Raw genomic sequence first — 17,315 nt, 5'->3', positions numbered from 1 at the left:
AGGAGCACATGGGGAATTGGGGCAGGACGGCTCCCTCTGAGCCGTAAAAACACACAAGTGAAAGGCCGGGGAGGCAGCAGCCCCGGGAGCTGCGCAGACAGGCTGGCACGGCCAGGAGCCAGGGGAAGGGCATCCCGGCTCCATGAGACCTGCACCCATGGAAAGCCTCTGGGGCAGAGGGACCTCTCCATGGGAATGCAAGGGACAGACCCCTGCGAAGGGCTGGGGAAGCCTCACCAGGGCTCCCCAGCAGCCCAAACCTTCTCTGCAGCCAGGGGTTGGGGGGGCTTGGCTGTGGAGAGACCCCAGCAGTACCCCTGAGCCAGGGGCAATTTGAAGGTGAGCTGCCAAAGTGATGAGCAGGAGGCTGGAGGTAGGAGATGCACAAAGGATTGACAGCAGCCCACTGCAGTATCTGTGTCTGAGAGCCACTGGGAGTCTAAAGTGAAGGATGAGAGGACAGAGGAGAGGTGGAGGGGAAATGGGAAATAACAACTGATCCTGGTTGGGAAAAAAGAGCCGGCACCAGTTGCAGATGCATGGTGGAGCAGCCAATGGCATCCCCAGAGATGCAGCAACCTGTATGTCCCTTCAGGGATGCCCTATTCCCAAGAGCGAGTGCCAGAGTGAGAGGACAGCATGGCACTGACTAGAGCAAGTGACTTCCAAGGGCATGCACCAAGTGCAAAATATGTGTGTCACCCCAAATATAATAGTGCTCTTAAGATGGGCCGCAGCACAAGATCTTTCGGGATCTCTATTTGCCTGCTGGACTTCATGCCCTCCTTTAGGGGGAGTGATGTGAGGACACAGGCAAAGGGACATGCTGAGCAGCAAGCAGAGCCTCCCTGGATCAGCATCCCATCGTATATACCTGTCATGAGTGAGCCATGCTGATCCTAGATAGCAGACTCACCTTTTCCTATAATCTCATTGCTTCGAGAGCTGAGGTTTTAGGAAAATCTCTAATATCAACAAGTTTGCAGCAAAATCACAAACAAATAGGCAAAAAAAGGGCCCTTGCCAAGGCGTAAGCAATAAATGATGAGAGAGGAGGTGAGCTGTGGCAGTTTGCTGTCAACACGGATGCTGTTTGCTCCCTGCACCAAGCTGGGCAGCACCCAGTTGGCTCCAGTCCTTCTTGCCTTGCCCCAGAGGGGGCTGGGGAGCTGGGATCCCACACCCAGCCCTCTGCTGCTCCCACCAAAACCTTTCACTCCTTGTAGCCTTCCTGAAGCAGAAAACAGGCTCAGAACCCTCAAGTTAGGTGCCTAACCCCACTCATCTGCCCTGAGAGTGATGAGCATGGATGGAAATACAGGGTGGGATCCAGTCCTAGGCACACACACGGGGCTGATGCTGTGGCAATGGCGGAAAGCTCCTGGGCTGCTCCACCCACATCCCTGCTGTGTGACAGCGCCTGCAAGGCTCCCCGCTGTGCCACTAGCCAGGGTGAGAGCACAATGCTGTACCAGACCTGCTGCCTGAAGCATCCCTGTCACAGCGCCTGCAGCCAGGGTGATGCAGAAACACAATCCCAGGTATGCAGGGATGCAGTGCCTGGGACACAGAGGTGCAATGCCTGGGATGCAGGGATGCAGTGCTGAGAATGCAGGGATGCAGTGACTGAAACACAGGAGTGCAGTGCCTGAGAGACAGAGGGGCAGTGACTGAGACAAAGAGGTGCACTGCCTGGGATGCAGGGATGCACTGCCCGAGACACAGAGGTGCAGTGCCTGGGATGCAGGAATGTAGTGCCCAAAACACAGAGGTGAATGCCTGGGACACAGAGAGGCAGTGTCCAGGATGCAGGCATGCAGTGCCAGGGACACAGGGATGAGGTACAAAGTGCTCAGGATGAAAGGCTGGAGGTGTGGAGGGCACAGAATGCTGGAATGCAGAAATGCAGGGATGATGTGCCGGGATGCAAGGATGCCAGGATCCAGGATGCACGCATACAGTGCTGGGATGCAGGAATGCCGTGATGCAAGGATGCAGTGCCGCGATGCAGGGATGCCGGGATGCAGAGATGCAGTGCCGGGATACAGGGATGCAGGATGCAGAGATGCCGGGATGTGGGGGCGCAGGGATGCAGTGCCGGGTTACAGCGGTAGCAGCGCCCGTCAGGCGGCCGCTGGCCAGGGCCAGGGCGCCACCTGCCGCGCCCCTGTCACACACTGCGGCCGCCAGCACTGCACAAGAGCCACGGCAGCGCCCGGCGCTGCCCGCCCTCGGGCCACCTTACAGCCCCGCGCAGGAGGGGTGCAGGGCAAGGCTGCGTGCTCCTGGGGTGCAAGGGCAGCCACAGCACTGACACCATTTTGCAGCAGTGTGGTGGTGATGAGGATGCAAAATCCCTCCAGGCTGTGCCAAGGGTTCCAAGCCCCTAGAGCTGGGGGGAGCTTGGGTTGTCCTACAAAATAAATCTGGGAGTCAGAGCAAGCAGAGGGGACACTGGCAGCAAACCCATCAGAGAGGAACAGAGAGAATGGAGAGGATGGGATAGAGCATTACAGGGGATGGAGGTACTTGAGACCCTCCTGGCACTCTGCTCTGCAGGCTCTGACTTAACCCAAGGACTTCCAGAGGCATTGGGCAGCTTTTGGTTTAGGGGCACCCCACTAAGGCAGGGCTCTTAGGCAGGAACAGGGCTGCAGGGCTGGAGACTGTGCCAGGCTGCAAGGAAAGAGCAGGGATACCAGAGGGTCCCTGTTCCCAGGCTCTAGCCATGGATCTGCTCAGCTCTCAGCTCAACTGGGCAGCCACAAAATAGAGCAGCACGCAGAGAGAGACAGTCCCCAAATCTCCAAAGCTTATCCCGTGCCAGGAACTGTGGCCCTTGCTCAGCCCTGGCTGTTGGCAGGTTGACATCTCTGGCTCTGCATGGTGCCACCTTCCTGGGCACCACACTGCCAAGCAGGTGAAAAACAGGCAGAGGCCCCGCAGTCGAGGGATACGACATGAATATGGATGAGGCTGAACGGGGTCATGAATATTAATGTCCGTTGCGGCTTTCAGGAATATCAGCTTAGCACAAAGATCTAATATTACTTTTGGCACGCAAATGCAGTGATAGCCTCATGTAAACCCTGCCAGGACTGTGCCAGGCATGCCCCAGCCCTGTCCCCAGCCCATGTCCCCAGGCTCTGTGCTTCAGCTCTTCAGCAGACCGAGGGATCCCTGGTCATCCTGCAGTCCTGTAACACAGGGAGCAAGAGCCAGGACAGCAGGGAACCGACTACTCCGTGACCATGGCACCTGCACCATGCCAGGCACTTGTGTCCCAGCACCCCAGGCGCCAGCATGGGATGTTGTCTGGGGAACAGGGGAGTGCGTGGGGCTGGGGAAGAGTGCACTGGCTGCCTCCAGCCCCTCTGGGCAAGGGGCACCCAAGGTGGCACAGTCTGCATGGGCCAGTAGTGCTTTAAAGAGCATAGCTGATGAAGGTTGCAGAGCCAGAAGGAGCATTCCCTAGGGAGCTGGGGGATGCCTGAGCATCCCTCCAGCCATGCCACCAGCAGGCTCCAGGGGAGCAGGGAGGGCCGCAGGCAGGTGTGGGGATAGCAAGTGGGGTGTGACCACACTTCAGACACCCACCTCCTCCCTGTCCTTAGGCAGGACAGTGCATGGGGAGCAGCTGTCCTGGGGCTCCCCAAGGACCCCAGGCCTGCGAGCTCCCAGGCTGGGACCTGAGGCACAGCCACACTGAGGGCCATGGGGATTTAGGGATGCTCCTCCAGACCCATCCTTTCTCCCTCTACCCCAATATCCATAGGCGTCTCCCTGCAGCAGCCACAGCTCCCAGGGCCACAGGACACAAAACAGTCAGGTGCTGCTGCCATCAGGGACACAAACAGGAAGGATTTTAGAGGTGTGTAAACCTTTTGCCTTGGCAGAGCATCCCCACTGCATCCCCCCAGCTCCGGGCCAGAGGGTGCTGTGGGTCACCTGTATCCCCTTGGTGAGGCTGGTAGCCCTGGGGATGGTGTGGCAGTCCCTAGGCTCCCGATGCAGCACAAGGTCACACCCAGGCCCGTGAACCCAGGCAGGCACAGGGAGACCTTCTAGTCACACAATTACTATATTATATAGCACTAATAAAAAGAAAAAGGGGGGAGGGGGGGGAAGGGCTTGAAGTTTTCTTAGTGCCACATAGTAAAGTATTTATAGAAAGCCAGGCGTGAATGGGCTGCTCAGAGGCCACACTCCTCCTCGGCGTCAGGATCTCCAGGAATTATTCTGTGCAGTCACATTGTTGTATTCACCCAGAGACTGAGTTTAATTACAGACATACAGGCGAACAGGCTGTCAGTGTTCCAGCCTCGCCAGGGAAAGGGCAACTGAGCTCCCTTTAATGAACGTATTTTAAAAAGACTCAAGGTTGAAATAGGGGGGGGGCAGGGGGGCTGGGAGAGGCGGGGGGGGGGGGGCAGGGATGGAGAGAGGGGCTGTGGGGAGGATGCGGTGTACCAGGAGAGCCATGGGGGCTCTCTGGGTTGGGGAGCAGGGCTGGGATGCTGAGGAGAGGATGAGGATGGCAGGCACGGGGTGTGTTGGGCACATGGAGCGAGAAGTGCATGGCCCATATGTGGCCAGAGCTGCTTGCAGGATGCAGGGCCCTGAGCATCTGCTGCATGTGGGATGGCAGATCCCTTCAAGATCCAGAGGAGCTTCCCAAAGATAATGGGGGAATGGGGAGGGCTCCCAACTTATTACAGAGCAGGGTATAAACAGAACAAATAAATATAGAGCAGCTTTATTACAAGGCTGGCCAGCTCTGGTGGCTGGCTGATTACAGGGCAGGCTGCTCCAGCGCTATGTGAGCGCAGACCTCAATAAAGGCCAGATTGGAGCTGCCTTTTGCTCATTGACAACTTCGGCGCACTACCGCCATGCTGCTCTGCTCCTGCGCACCACTGGCTGCCCAGCACAGGGCAAAGGGGAAAATAAAAGCTTACACAAATAGTGAGTAAGCAATGAGCAGAGGGCAGTGGGATCAGCAGCCTTGAGGAGAAGCCCTAAAAACACAGCTTATTTTCCTAAGGAGCCAGCAACTTCCAAAACTGGGGATTCAAACAAAAAAGAAAAAAAAGGAGGGAATAAAATACTGTAAGAATTATAGATCCATAGTGGGGGTGGGGGAAAGACCCAAGAACAAGGAAAGAAAAACACAGTGATGAGTAAGACACACACATGACGTACATAAATACACCGAGACGGAAACACATAAGCCTCCTGCACACAGAGGCACACGCAGGCACACGCAGAGGCACACGCGCGGGGCCAGCTCCCAGTGGGGATGGAGCCAGCCCGTGCGCTCTCCTCTCCCCGGGGCTGAGGGCATCAACCTCTGCACACACACACACACACACACATATCTTTCCAGGGCTCGGGCTGAAAGGGCACTTTGTCTCCCAGACCCAGGCACTCTCTACCCCCGGGGCTCCCAAGCCACCACTGGTGAGGCGGTGGCCACTGCCCCCGAGGGATCCCGCAGCACCTCGGTGCTGAATCCCTGGCACCCGGTGCAAGCCACGGACCCTGCGGTTGGGGTGGAGGGTCAGGGCACAGACCCAGCCAGGCCAGGAGCCTTCTGGCCCGCAGCCGAGGCAGCCCCGTGCCCAGCATGCCTGCAGGAGATGAGGGAGGGATAGAGACCAGCACGTCTGTGGGGCTGCAGGTCAGAGGCTTTAAAGGAGTTGATTTAGTATTGTCCCACCTACCCTGAAATGGGCACTTGAGCAAGGGTTGGAGGTTGCCTAGGGTCATCATAGTGCTGAACAGAGCCCTTGTAGCGCGGGGCAGGAGAAAGGGGATTCTTTGGGATGAGCTGGCTACCCTGGGCACAGCTGGGTGAGACTGCTGTGGTCCCACATGTCCCCCATGCAGAGCTCTGCCAAGGAGACTCACCTCGAAACACCTCCCCAGAGTGATGGATGCACATCACGCTGACCACCAGTTCCACCAAAATCCCTACGGCACCTTGGCACCACTGCACCCTCCCCAGAGCATGAGTCTGGGAGAAGGGACAGTGCTGGAAGGGAAAGCAGGCAGTCCCAGTGCCGCACAGCCTGCCTCGGTGGTGTGCAAGGGTCCCTTCCCTGAAAGCGTCACTGTGTGCCCCAAAGGACCCTGGCCCCCAGCCCCACACACTGCCCACTCTGCTCCATGGTAGAGCCTGCCCAAGGTGCTCCTGGGGAAGTTGTCCGGAACAAAGTGAGACACAGCACAGCCCCAAATCTTTTCCATGTCCCGCATGGGATGGCAGCACCCAGGTCATGCCATGGCATCTGCCACCTCTGCATTTCTTCTACCCTCAGCCTCCATCTCAACCACCAGCACGGGCAGGTCCCCACCAAGCACATGGTGCACAGCACATGGTGAGCCTGGGGCCAGCCAGGGTCACCGTGGCAGCCCCCACCACTGTCCCCCCCACGCCCGGGGAGCGGAAAACAGATCTCTGCAAAGGGCAGCTCATGCGGAAGCTGTTCGCATCCCGTAGTGCGCGCTCGACGGGTGAGGAGCAGGGCAGCTCCCGGGTCGCCGGGTTATCGGATGATAACAAGGCAGCACAGCCCGAGCACGCGACTTCCAGCAATGCAAGGCTGCTTCCTTTGTTTTGGGAAAACAAGAGGGGAACGAGACCTTTTCTGGCACAGCCTGAAGCTGTCCCCCACTTGCACCAGCTCAGTGAGGAGCCGTCCACTCTGCCCTGCTCCTGCAGGAGGAGGGGCCAGGGCAGCCCTCACCCTTTTTGCCTTTCCCACCTCTGTGAGGAGCAGGCCTGGAGATGGTGACCCCCTGAGTGCAGCTGGATGGATGCTCTTTGCTTTTGGTGGGGGTCCTAGAGACCCCCTGGTTCTGCCTGTACAAGCCCATCTCCAAAGAACCCTGAAGGGGTGATGCTAAGGCTCAGGGGACCAAGACACCCTCACTTTCAGCTATGGGGACCCTACCATGCTAGTGTTAGCTCAATACCTCCCCCTTCTCCAAATGCTATATAGGAGCAGGGCAGCGGCACAGGGTGGCACAGGTCTCGGTCAGCCATTCCCACCTTCTCCTCCATCCCATGGACCTGGGACCTGCTTCATCCCTGCAGCAGCACCCCCTGCTCCCCGGGGAGCTGTGGGTTTGGTGGGGGGTGTGGGAGACCCCCCAGCCCTTCCCCAGCGGAGGAGGAGGAGGAAACATAAGAAAAAATAAAATTCATAAGCGAGGCAGTAATTACAGTGTGGCTACAAAAGGTGCCTCCTCAGGGCCATCATTATGTGGCTAAATTTAACGCCCTGTGCCGCTGCTCGGGCGGGGGGAGCTGCGTCTTGGGGCTCTGAGCATCCACACAGACGCCGGCTCCTGCTACCTTCCCTGCGTGCCGGCCAGGGCAGCACAGCTGAACGGCAGCCAAGAAAGCCATAAAGCAGGTCAGAATTTTTTAATAGTCTATTTACCAAGATGCTGTTTTTACTGCCGAGGTTTCTCTCGTTTTATCTCTGGCTTGGCTTTCTTTTTCCCCTTGCTCTCTCTTTTTCCCCTGCCTCCTGAACAGACTGGGCTGTATGTTCTGTTTCAGGTTCCTCTCTCTCACTTGCTCTAAATACTATTTTCAGAACTCTAATTTTATACGGTATGTCCCTTTTTTTCTCTTTCTCCTTTTTTTTTTTTTTTTGTAATTTGTTTTTTGGTAAATATTTGCCATGACTAAGCCAGGACACATCCCGTTTAAAAGGCTCCCATCCCACAAAACATCAGCCCTTTAATGACATGAATCTCATTAGTTCTCCCCATGAAAAGAGGTATAGAAAGGGAGCATCACTCAGCCTCTCTGAGTTCCTGTATCTGCACAGACATATATTTAGCTGTGTGTACTGTACAGTCACAGGAGGGGACAGTCTGGGCACACGCACACCACCTCATTCAGCCAGGGGGACCAGCACTGGGGCCCCCTGGGACCAGTGGGTTTTGGGATATCCATCTGTCTGGGATGGGGTTGGGAAGGGCTCTGGGCCTAGTGAAGCCAGAGCCAGTCCCCAGAGCTGGTGGCCAGGCACAGAGGAGCCTCAGAGCCCCTCCAAGCTGGGATGTGTGATTCTCTGGAGCACCTCCAGTGTCAGGAGCCCATTGTGTAGAGCGCAGCTGAGGCAGGGCTGCAAAAAGAGCCCAGGCACTGCCCTTTCCAGATCCACAGCCCCATCAGCCGGGTTTGGCACTGGGCAACAGATGTTGGCTGCATGCTTGGAGCTTGACCCTGAAGGCCCAGCACGGGGTCCCTGTTAAGGTACTGGGTCCAACAGCCCAGAGAAGTTTCCTTACTGAGGTGAGGGTCTATCTGCACCCACCTACAGGCACCCAACACCTGAGCCAGCAGAGCATCTGCAGCCTGAGTGCAAGCATAGCATCCCTGGGGAGCAGAGCTCTCAAGAGCTCAGGCTCTTCCAGCCTTCCTCTCAGCAGAGTAGGAGGCTCTGTCTCCACCATAACAGCATCTTCTGTTGGGAAACCTGTCCATCCATAGTCCTGTGCTGGGCAATCCTACTTCAGCGCAGTCTTCCTTCTCCCAGCACGGTCATCCATCCCTTCCTTGGTGTGGTCTTTCTTTCCTCAGCATGGCCATCCCTTCTTTGATATTGTTATCCCTTCCTTGGCACAGTCATCCCACCCTCAGGATGGTCACTCTTCCCTCTTTGTTCAACAGTTGCCTGGTACCAGAGGGTGAAACCCAGGAGATACCAGAGGCTTCCCCATGGTCAAGATCTCACTCGCAAATCCTGAAGGATGCAGCAGAAGTTGTTCTTGGAGAAGAATTTGTACTCTCTTTCCCAGATCCTCTCTGCATTTTCCCTCTCATTTCTACTCCAGCTAGGTTACGGCACTATTCCTCAGCCCCATTGCACCACTACCATCAGGTGAGTGTGTTAGTACAACCTCCTCCAGAGCCGTCCCCAGCAAACTGGGTGTGAAAGCTGTGCAAACATAATGTTGAGCCCACAGCATGGGGCATGGCAGTGCTCCCTGCATTCACATGGGTGCTCCTGCACATTCTCGGGGAGACAGCGAGACAAATAACCCCAAGAAGGGCTGCAGACACACACTGCCATGTGGACACCAGCACTGCTGCAGACATTGCACTGACTGAGCAGCACAAGCTCTCCAACCCATAAATAAACTTGGGGGGATTTCACTTCCCTGCTGTTTTCTTTAAATTGCTTTAAAGATTTGGTTTCGGCAGCTGAGGACACCCAGCATTAAGCAATACCACCAGCTCAGGCAGCAGATGCCCACACTCAAAAGATAACAGACCCACACTGGCTGCATCCATGCTCTTTGCTGCAGCACTCTCTTCCCCACAATGGGGCCACATTTCCAAGCTCATTTCCACAACCCAGAGAGCAAGGCACAGCTGGAAGGGGAGACTCACACCTCCCCAGGCACATGGCTCCCAGAGCTGGGGCTCTGTGCAGCTGTGCGGGGAGCTGCAGCCCGTGTGCCGGGCAGAGCTCCATGTGCGCATGCCCTGCTGAGCCAGGCTCCCCCCAGCCCCCAGCAGCCAACATTAATTCATTAACAGTCCCATTAACACCCAGCTGTGGTTTCCCCCCAAACTCAGGCAGGGACCTGCTCCCCTGTGACAGCTGCTGACAGGCCAAGTTTTCACCTTCAGCCCTTCTGGAGTTCTGTATAAAAATAAGCTTTTTTTTCCAAAAGGAAAACTGTATTTCCCCTATCCGCACGCCCGCGCACACGTGCAGGACTCGCAGCAGGAATTTGCTCCAATTTCCCCCACCCACAAACACATCGCCTTTGGCCAGAGACCAAACATGGGCATTTTCAGCCCAAAATATCAGTTTTTTCAGCACCCAGAAGCAAAGAAGCTGGCATGAACCTGAGCTGGGCTAAACACGGGGCCTGCTCCCTGGCCAAGGGGTGCTGGGAGACCCAGTGGTGCTCATGCCAAGGCCTCATCCAGCATCCCCAGCAAGGCAGCTGTCAGTGCCTCCTGAGGATTTGCCTTCCTGGCATGGCCGACCATCCTGTTCAGGATCTGGCACCCAATTTCTATTTTCCCCTTTTCATCATCTTTGCCAGAGAGCCGTGAGCACCAGATGCACCAGCATCCCAAGGAGATACCCAGCCCAGTGCCTGCTTGGGACCTGTTACCCAACATCTGTTTTCTCCTTTTCCATGTCATCATCTTTACTCAACAGCTGTGGGCACCAGCTGATGTTCAGGAAGCAACCCCTGACCCTCCAGAAGCCCTGGACCCCTGGTGCTCCGGAGCAGCTGCCATCCTTGCCTCGCTGCATCCAGCTGCACACTAAGCACTGCAGTCTGTGTCAGCAGCACAGGAGCTGGCTCTCTGGAGCTCTCGTTGGGAAACTGGAGACCAGAGAGCAGAGACATACATGTAACGCAGCTCCCAGGGGATCAGAGCACTGCTTGGGGCTGGCTGGGCATGCTACCTTGGGTATGTCAGCAGCAGGGTGGCTTCAGGTCCCTGGAGAGGACAAAGCAAGTGCCACCTATGTCCCAGGGTGCCTGGTTGCTAGCGGGGTACCCTGCGTCCATATGATCCAGAGGCATTTGCCTCACCTAAAGCCCTCTAACTACTCCCTTTAAATAGCAAAGCTTACAAATGACCTATACGGCTCCGTGTCTATATGTTGTCTATATATTTGTGTACACACGCGCACACAACACACAGAGATTTATTCGTGTTTTCAGAGCGGTTCAGGATACATTCCAGGACAAAATTCCAGTCGGTGCTGGAGCCAAGAACATCAAGTGGCCCCGGCGTTTGCTGCCGCCTCTGCCTGCGCACACACTAAATACGGAAAGGGAGAGGTATAAATAGAGAGAGAAATATATGAATGGCCCTGTTTCCTCCTGCAGATACATAGGACGTAAAGGTCCGAGTAGAGTGGGAGCAGGCAGCCTCAGGAATCTGATGGCTGTGCCCCTTGGGGTGCAGAACAACCTGTCCCCAGGTGCTGCTACCTGCCCAGATGTGCCCAGCTGTGTGGTACCACCTCTGCATGGGCTGGCACTACTGGCAGAGGCTGCGGGGGCACTGGCCCAAGGGATAGGGAGGGAGCAGCTCTCAGAAACACATTAAAAAACCTGCCTGTGGATGTCACAGGAGAAAGGGCACAGCTGGGGGCATGGGGGGAGCTGGGGAAGAGCTCAGCATACGCAGGGATAGTGAATAAACCTAGCAGCCCATTTTAGGCACAGCAGGGGTGCAGAGAGCTGGGGAAGGCAGTGGCAGCAGTGCAAGCAGCACTGCTCCTCTGCCCTGCCTGTGACAGCAGCGCTGATGGGTATTACAAAGCCCTTGTGCAGATCCCATCAGCTGGGGACGGAGAAGCCACCTTGTCCCTTGCTGACAGAGAAGTGCCTCTACAGCCCCATCAAAGTCCACCTTGTTTTCTGCCCCAAAATGTCCTCTGCTTGTAGGATTCACTGCCACACCCTGAGCTGACACCAGGGCAGGCAGCTACCGGGCACAGTGGTGAGGGGCAAACTCTGCCCTGCAGCTTTTCCTCACCAGGCATTCCTGCCTCTCCCATTTGCCTTCCTGTAACCCAAACACAGCCCCAGCTAGCTCAGCTTGGCAAAGCTGAGACCCCAGATGCCTGTGTGCTCCCTGCTGTGTGCTCCCAAGGCTGGGCAGCTGCCCACAACTGCAGGGCCAGTAATGCCCAAGACGTGGGAGCAGGGCTGCAGATGGCGGCGGGGGGATTGCTGCTCCTCTTGACGGAGGGGGAAGGGGCTCTCCCCCTTCAATGCTCCCATTTGAGCTGAGGCCTGGCACTGGCTCAAACCACCGCTTGCTGACACAAGATCAATCATCCTCTGAGCTGAGCTGCTCCTCAGCAGCACCACGCAGCTGGTGCCCATGGACGGGCTGGGGCCTCTCCTGCAAGAGCAGGGTCTGGCTCTTTCTGCCAGATAGCCTGTGACACCCCTCTCCCTGCTTGCAGCAGCATCAGTCATGGTGTGGCATGGAGAGGAAGAAGACTGAATGCAAAGGAAGGTTCCCTGCATGTGTCAGACCACGTTCCGCTGCAAAGCCAAGGGCTGTGTGGTGCCCCAGGGAGGCTGGCTGTGATGGCGCTTGTCCATCCCTTCATCCCCAGATGAGCCACTGGGTGATGCTGGGATGAAGTGGGGCTGGGATGAAGCTGCCTATACATGGCCCAGGTGCCACCTGCTCTCTGCCAGGCACAGCCACAGTCACAAGGGGTCAGGTTGTGAACCCCCCCACATCCCCTGCAGGAGCATCCCCAAGGGGCTCCTGGGGCAGCAGCCACTGGTGTTGCAGCACATCCCCATCCCCAGCACATGCAAGTGCCGGAGCAGTCACAGCCAGCCCAGGCCTGGCCCGGCTGCTGGAGGCTTGCTCCTTGCCTGCAGTTTGGGCACTATTTCGGGCAGGCTGCTGCCCTGGGCTGCCCGTGCCAAGTCTGGTTTTAGCAGCGTGCAGCTCCACTGACTCACCGCTTGTGCAAGCAGCCTGTGGCTACCGTGGGTACCCCAGAGAGCGCGCCTTGGCTGGGCCCCCTCACCTGATCGGCCTCAGCAAATAAATAAATAACACCGCAGCACCGCCTGCCACGTGCTTCCATGGCAAACACCACGGGGGCCAGTGCCCATGCAGCAGTTGGCTCCGATGACAGCCATGAGTGATGAGAGCTTGTGCTCTTTCCCATGTGCCCCACTGTGGGCATGAAGTGCTGGCCCTATCCCCTATCCCCTTCACCCATTCGACATGGCTTTCTGCCCCTTGTGTCCACTGGTGCTGGCATGCACGCTTCTGCTCTTGTGAGCACACATGCGCTCTTCCACACATGCTCATGCTGAGCATAAGTGACCCTCTTCTCCTCCTGATTGCAGCAGCAGACAGCTCCATGTGTATATGTGTACAGGGCAGCATGTACCCCAGCGCCCCCAGCATGGCCACAGCTCACAGTTTCCAGCATGGGACCCACACCCAATGGCAGCGATGAGACAGTGACCAAACCTTGTTCAGGAATGAAGCAGGGACCTCACAAGCTGCCCTAGACCAGAACACAACACAGGAACCCTGGGTCTCACTGGACGAGCCCAGCACAGATGCTTGGCTGCACACAAGAACTTGCTCTGCTCACCCAAGCATCCCCAAATCCCAGCCCCACGCTGCCTCCTCTGCCCCGAGCCAGCCTGCCCGGGGCCTTGCAACTTCAGCACCACTCAGCCTTGCTGAGCAGCAGCGCTGTGTCCTCCAGCTCCTTCCACAGCCAGTGCCAAGGGAGCCCAGCCCAGCCGAGCACCTGCGGCACCTTCTCCCCTGGGCCACGCACCCTTCGTGCGAGCAGCCCATGTTGCACCCATGTCGCTGGCCCTGCTCTGGCCCGGTCACAGCTGCAAAGCCGCAGCTACCTTACACTAATTAAAAACATCCCTGGTTGGAAGGAGCCAAAGGGCCACTTCCTCCCGGCCGCACCGGGCTGGCGCGGATCTGAGGGATGCCGTTCCCGCCCTGCCCAATGCGCAGCCCACCGCCGCCTTCGCCCGCGGCCAGACCGCGGCAGCTCTGCTCCCTGGAGCTTATTTTTAGCACCTGTTAAAAGGAGAGGCAGCAGCGCGCAGGCAGGTGCCCAGCTGCACCCCAGGGTGTGATGCCCGTGCCTCCATTGGGTGGCCTGGCCATGTTCCACCTGCCTCGCTGGCCCGTGTCCCCTCTCGGAATGGGGATGGGCGCTCGGCCCCCACCCCAGCACTGGTGGGGAACAATAAGAGGGACGCTGACCCCCGGGCGCCCTGACGTCAGCCAGCACCGCCACCGGCACCGCCGCCAGCCCTGGCCCCCGGGCTCCCACTCGCCCTCGGCCGGAGCCGCACTGGAAGCCGCCTGTTTGTTTATCTTCCTCTCCGGCGTTGCTTGTTTTGATGGCACATCCTCCTCCTCCTCCTCACCGGGCCGCGGGGTCGAGCCGTGAACCCGCCGCGTCCTGTTTGCCGAGGTCCCCTCTCGCTTTGCGGAGGTGCGGACCAGCCACCCCCGTGCGCAACAGCCGCGGCAGATAAAAATATGCAGGGCTAAGCATCCTGGCTATATCTGTACTGATGGTATCGGCGAGTTTGTCCCCGGTCTACCTGTCCCTGCCCTCCCTGGGGACAGGAGCACGGAGCTGCATGGACCCCCTGACGCTTGCTGAGCCAGATCAGGCAGAATCATAGAATCACCTAGGCTGGAAAAGACCTTTAAGATTATCAAGCCCAACCTTTACCCCAGGACTGCCACGTCCACCACTAAACCATGTCACTGAGGGCCTCAAAGCTGTGTCACAAAACGCTGACCATGGCCAGGCTGGGGCAAGCTCTCAAAGCCCATGGGTGGGCACCCCATGCTGCCCCATAGGGTCATCTCTGTAACCCAAAGGGACACCTGGGGACAAAGTACCCCCAACCTGCTGGGTCTTAGGCTGCTGGGAAGGGTGCCAGGGTAGCCCTGAGGCACTGAGCCCTCTCCAGTCGCCTGCTCTTCCCCGTCACGGCATGAACCCCTGGGCTTGCCAATAAAAGCTGCTGGCTTTGCCTCGGCTCGTGCACAGCCACTGCTCTCCATCCAGCTCTGCCCAAGCCCAGGCAGCTGCTCAGCAGTGAACCCTTGCCAAAAACTGCATGTGTGAAAGCGTCGTTTCCTAAACATATAAATATTCCCAGGGCTTAGCTGGAAAACTCCCCATGATTAGTTAAAATGCCCTGGACAGCCAAGTGCACACAAGCCCAGGGAAAGGGCACGTTTAAGGCTGTGCAGCTGTGCCCTGGGGAACTGGCAGATCCTTTTCTCTCCATGGGGGATGCAGCAAAGGTTTGGGAAGCGAGCAAAGCTGTGGAGCACTTTCCCCCTTCCTGCCAGCCCTGTGCCACACCAATGACAACACCTGTCCAGCCAGGAGGTGTTTACTGCTACCAAACATCCACAACCCGAGGCCCTGTTTTGCAAAGGGAGAGGCTGGAAGGACCATCAGACCTCTCCTGCTGACCTCCTGCCCACTGACATTCAACCATGCACATCCCAAGACCAATCCTAACAACCTGGGTTTTTTCCAGGCATGCTCCCAGCCCACTTTTGTAGACATCAAGAGATGGAGAATCAAAACCGCTGGCCTTGGGAGCATGCCTCAATCGTTAATCACCCATGGGAGCAATCCCAAGTGCCTCTGTCCTAGCTTGAAATTGCCTGGCTCTGGCTCCCGGTGCCTGGCTTGTGCTCCCTGCTCTAAGCGAGATTAAAGACAGCCCTTCTCTAAGCAGCATTTTCTCCTTGCAAAGACCCTCACGCACTGTAATCAAGGCGCCTCTCAATTTTCTCCCTGATAAGCAGACAGAGCTCTTCCCTTCCAAGTCTCTCAATGCTGGGCTCTCTCCCCAGCCCTCTATTCATTCCTGCGACTCTGTGCTGATTGCTCGGCGTCTTTTGGAAAACCCAGACGCAGAAGTCAGTTGCTGCACTCCCAGCAACCCATGGCACGTCCCGAGGGACCCCAGCCCCTCATGATGCTCTTTTTGGAGTGGAAAATGGAGTACTGAATTGCCCGGGGGCTCTGAAATACCTGGTCAGAGACAACGAGATCATCCAGCCCACTCCTTCTGCTGCAGAACGAGCAGTGAGTGAATAAGGGTGAACAGCCGGTTTTGGTGGAGAAAAGCTGCAAAGCTGTGTTTGGTGTTCCTCAGTAACACAAGACCTAGGAGGCATCAGGAGGAACGACGGGGTACCAGGTTCAAACCAAAGGCAGCAGCTGCTCGCATCTCACAGCTCATTGCCACAGGATGGTACATGGGCCAAAAGCATCATCAGTGGGTTCATAAAGCAACAGGATGAATGCAGAGAAGACAGATCCCACAGGTAGACTGAATGCACAACTACATCCCTCCACCACTGCTCCCCTGGTGCTGGTGCTCAGATCTGGCTGCCAGGGGATGCAGGGAGAGAGCATCTCCCAGTCCCTCCCATTTGCCGTACAGTGCTCCAGCCCCAAGATACTGCTGCTGGACTGTTCTCAGAACACACAGCACCAACTGCCCTCCCATTCCCTGTACGGTGCCCCAGCCCCAAGATGCTGCTGCTGGACTGTTCTTGGGACACACAGCACCAACTGCCCTCCCATTCCCTGTACGGTGCTCCAGCCCCAAGATGCTGCTGCTGGACTGTTCTTGGGACACACAGCACCAACTGCCCTCCCATTTTTTAAGTCTCTGAAAGATGAGCTCCCCACTAACGGCCTGTGCAAGGCTCCATGCAGGGCTGCATCATTCCCCTCCTGCCCACCCTCCACCACCGAGCACGTTCCCCCGTGCCCCACACCCTACCAGCTCTTGGAGGACTCTGGAGTTTCAAGCCTGATGTTCATCTTTAGCAGATGTTGTTGAGCTGACCCTTGGACAAAGACACACTTCATCATCCCCCCATCCTGGCACATCCATCTGCATCCTTCCAGCGACAGCACCGAAACATCAACTGCTTCTGCCATGTCTGTTCCAGTATCAATCATTTTACCACCTTCATCTACCACTAAGCTTATCCCATTGCTGGAAGCTTGGGGTTTTCTTCTACTACACTAAATAAAAGCGTTTCCTTCTCTCCTTCTCCATGATTTTTCCCTGATGTCTTCAGCTTCTGTTATCCATTTTCTACACTTCATAATTTCTAATTTATACTGATTGCTATCTACTCCCGCTCCCCCATTTGTTATAAACTGCTCTTTTATTTCTAATTGCTGCCTTCAGTTTGCCGCTGAACCAGAACGGGCTCTCAGCCAGCGCTGCCCTCCTTCTTGATTGTGGAATTGTGGCTTTTTGTGGCTTCTGAAACTCTTCTGAAAGAGCTCACCATTTTCATTCACATTTTTCTATCTAAATGTTTCCTCTGAGCTGATTTCACTCATAATTTTCCCCCTGCTTTGGGAAATTAGCCCTTTCAAAGCATGAAGGATATAAATTACTGTTTAGGAATGTTCTTTCTTTGCCCAGGGTGAATGTAATCTGCTCATGATCATTGGTCCCTAGGCAACCTCTAAGTTGCAGTCCAGCAGTGAATTCATCTCTATCCACCATAAACAGGGGGAAATGAAAGTTCCCTGTGCTGGAGGCAATGCAAAAAGAGGGATCATCCCTAATATTTAGAAACTCTGCAGGTGGTTTGTTGCTGGCTGTGCAGGACCATCAGCGTGTGTCCCATGAAGCAATGTGGTCTGGACACCACGGACACCCTGGCTGACTCCCTGGTGCCCAGCAGACACCACTGCTCCTCACTCCTGTGCCTTTGCAAT

At 56.6% G+C, this 17,315-nt stretch overlaps 1 protein-coding gene across 1 annotated transcript in view; it reads right to left on the bottom strand.

Moving 5' to 3' along the window:
* NHEJ1 (non-homologous end joining factor 1) overlaps positions 1 to 17,315 on the bottom strand; it is a gene marked incomplete at both ends in the record, with an annotated part of 42,909 nt that overhangs the window by 20,218 nt on the left and 5,376 nt on the right. The gene's annotated exons all lie outside the window — the stretch shown is intronic.

Source organism: Psittacula echo, assembly GCF_963264785.1.
Source record: "Psittacula echo genome assembly, chromosome: 6".
Classification (NCBI taxonomy): domain Eukaryota; kingdom Metazoa; phylum Chordata; class Aves; order Psittaciformes; family Psittacidae; genus Psittacula; species Psittacula echo.
Note: the sequence above shows the minus strand (reverse complement) of the source record. Positions and strands in the feature narration are given on the sequence as shown.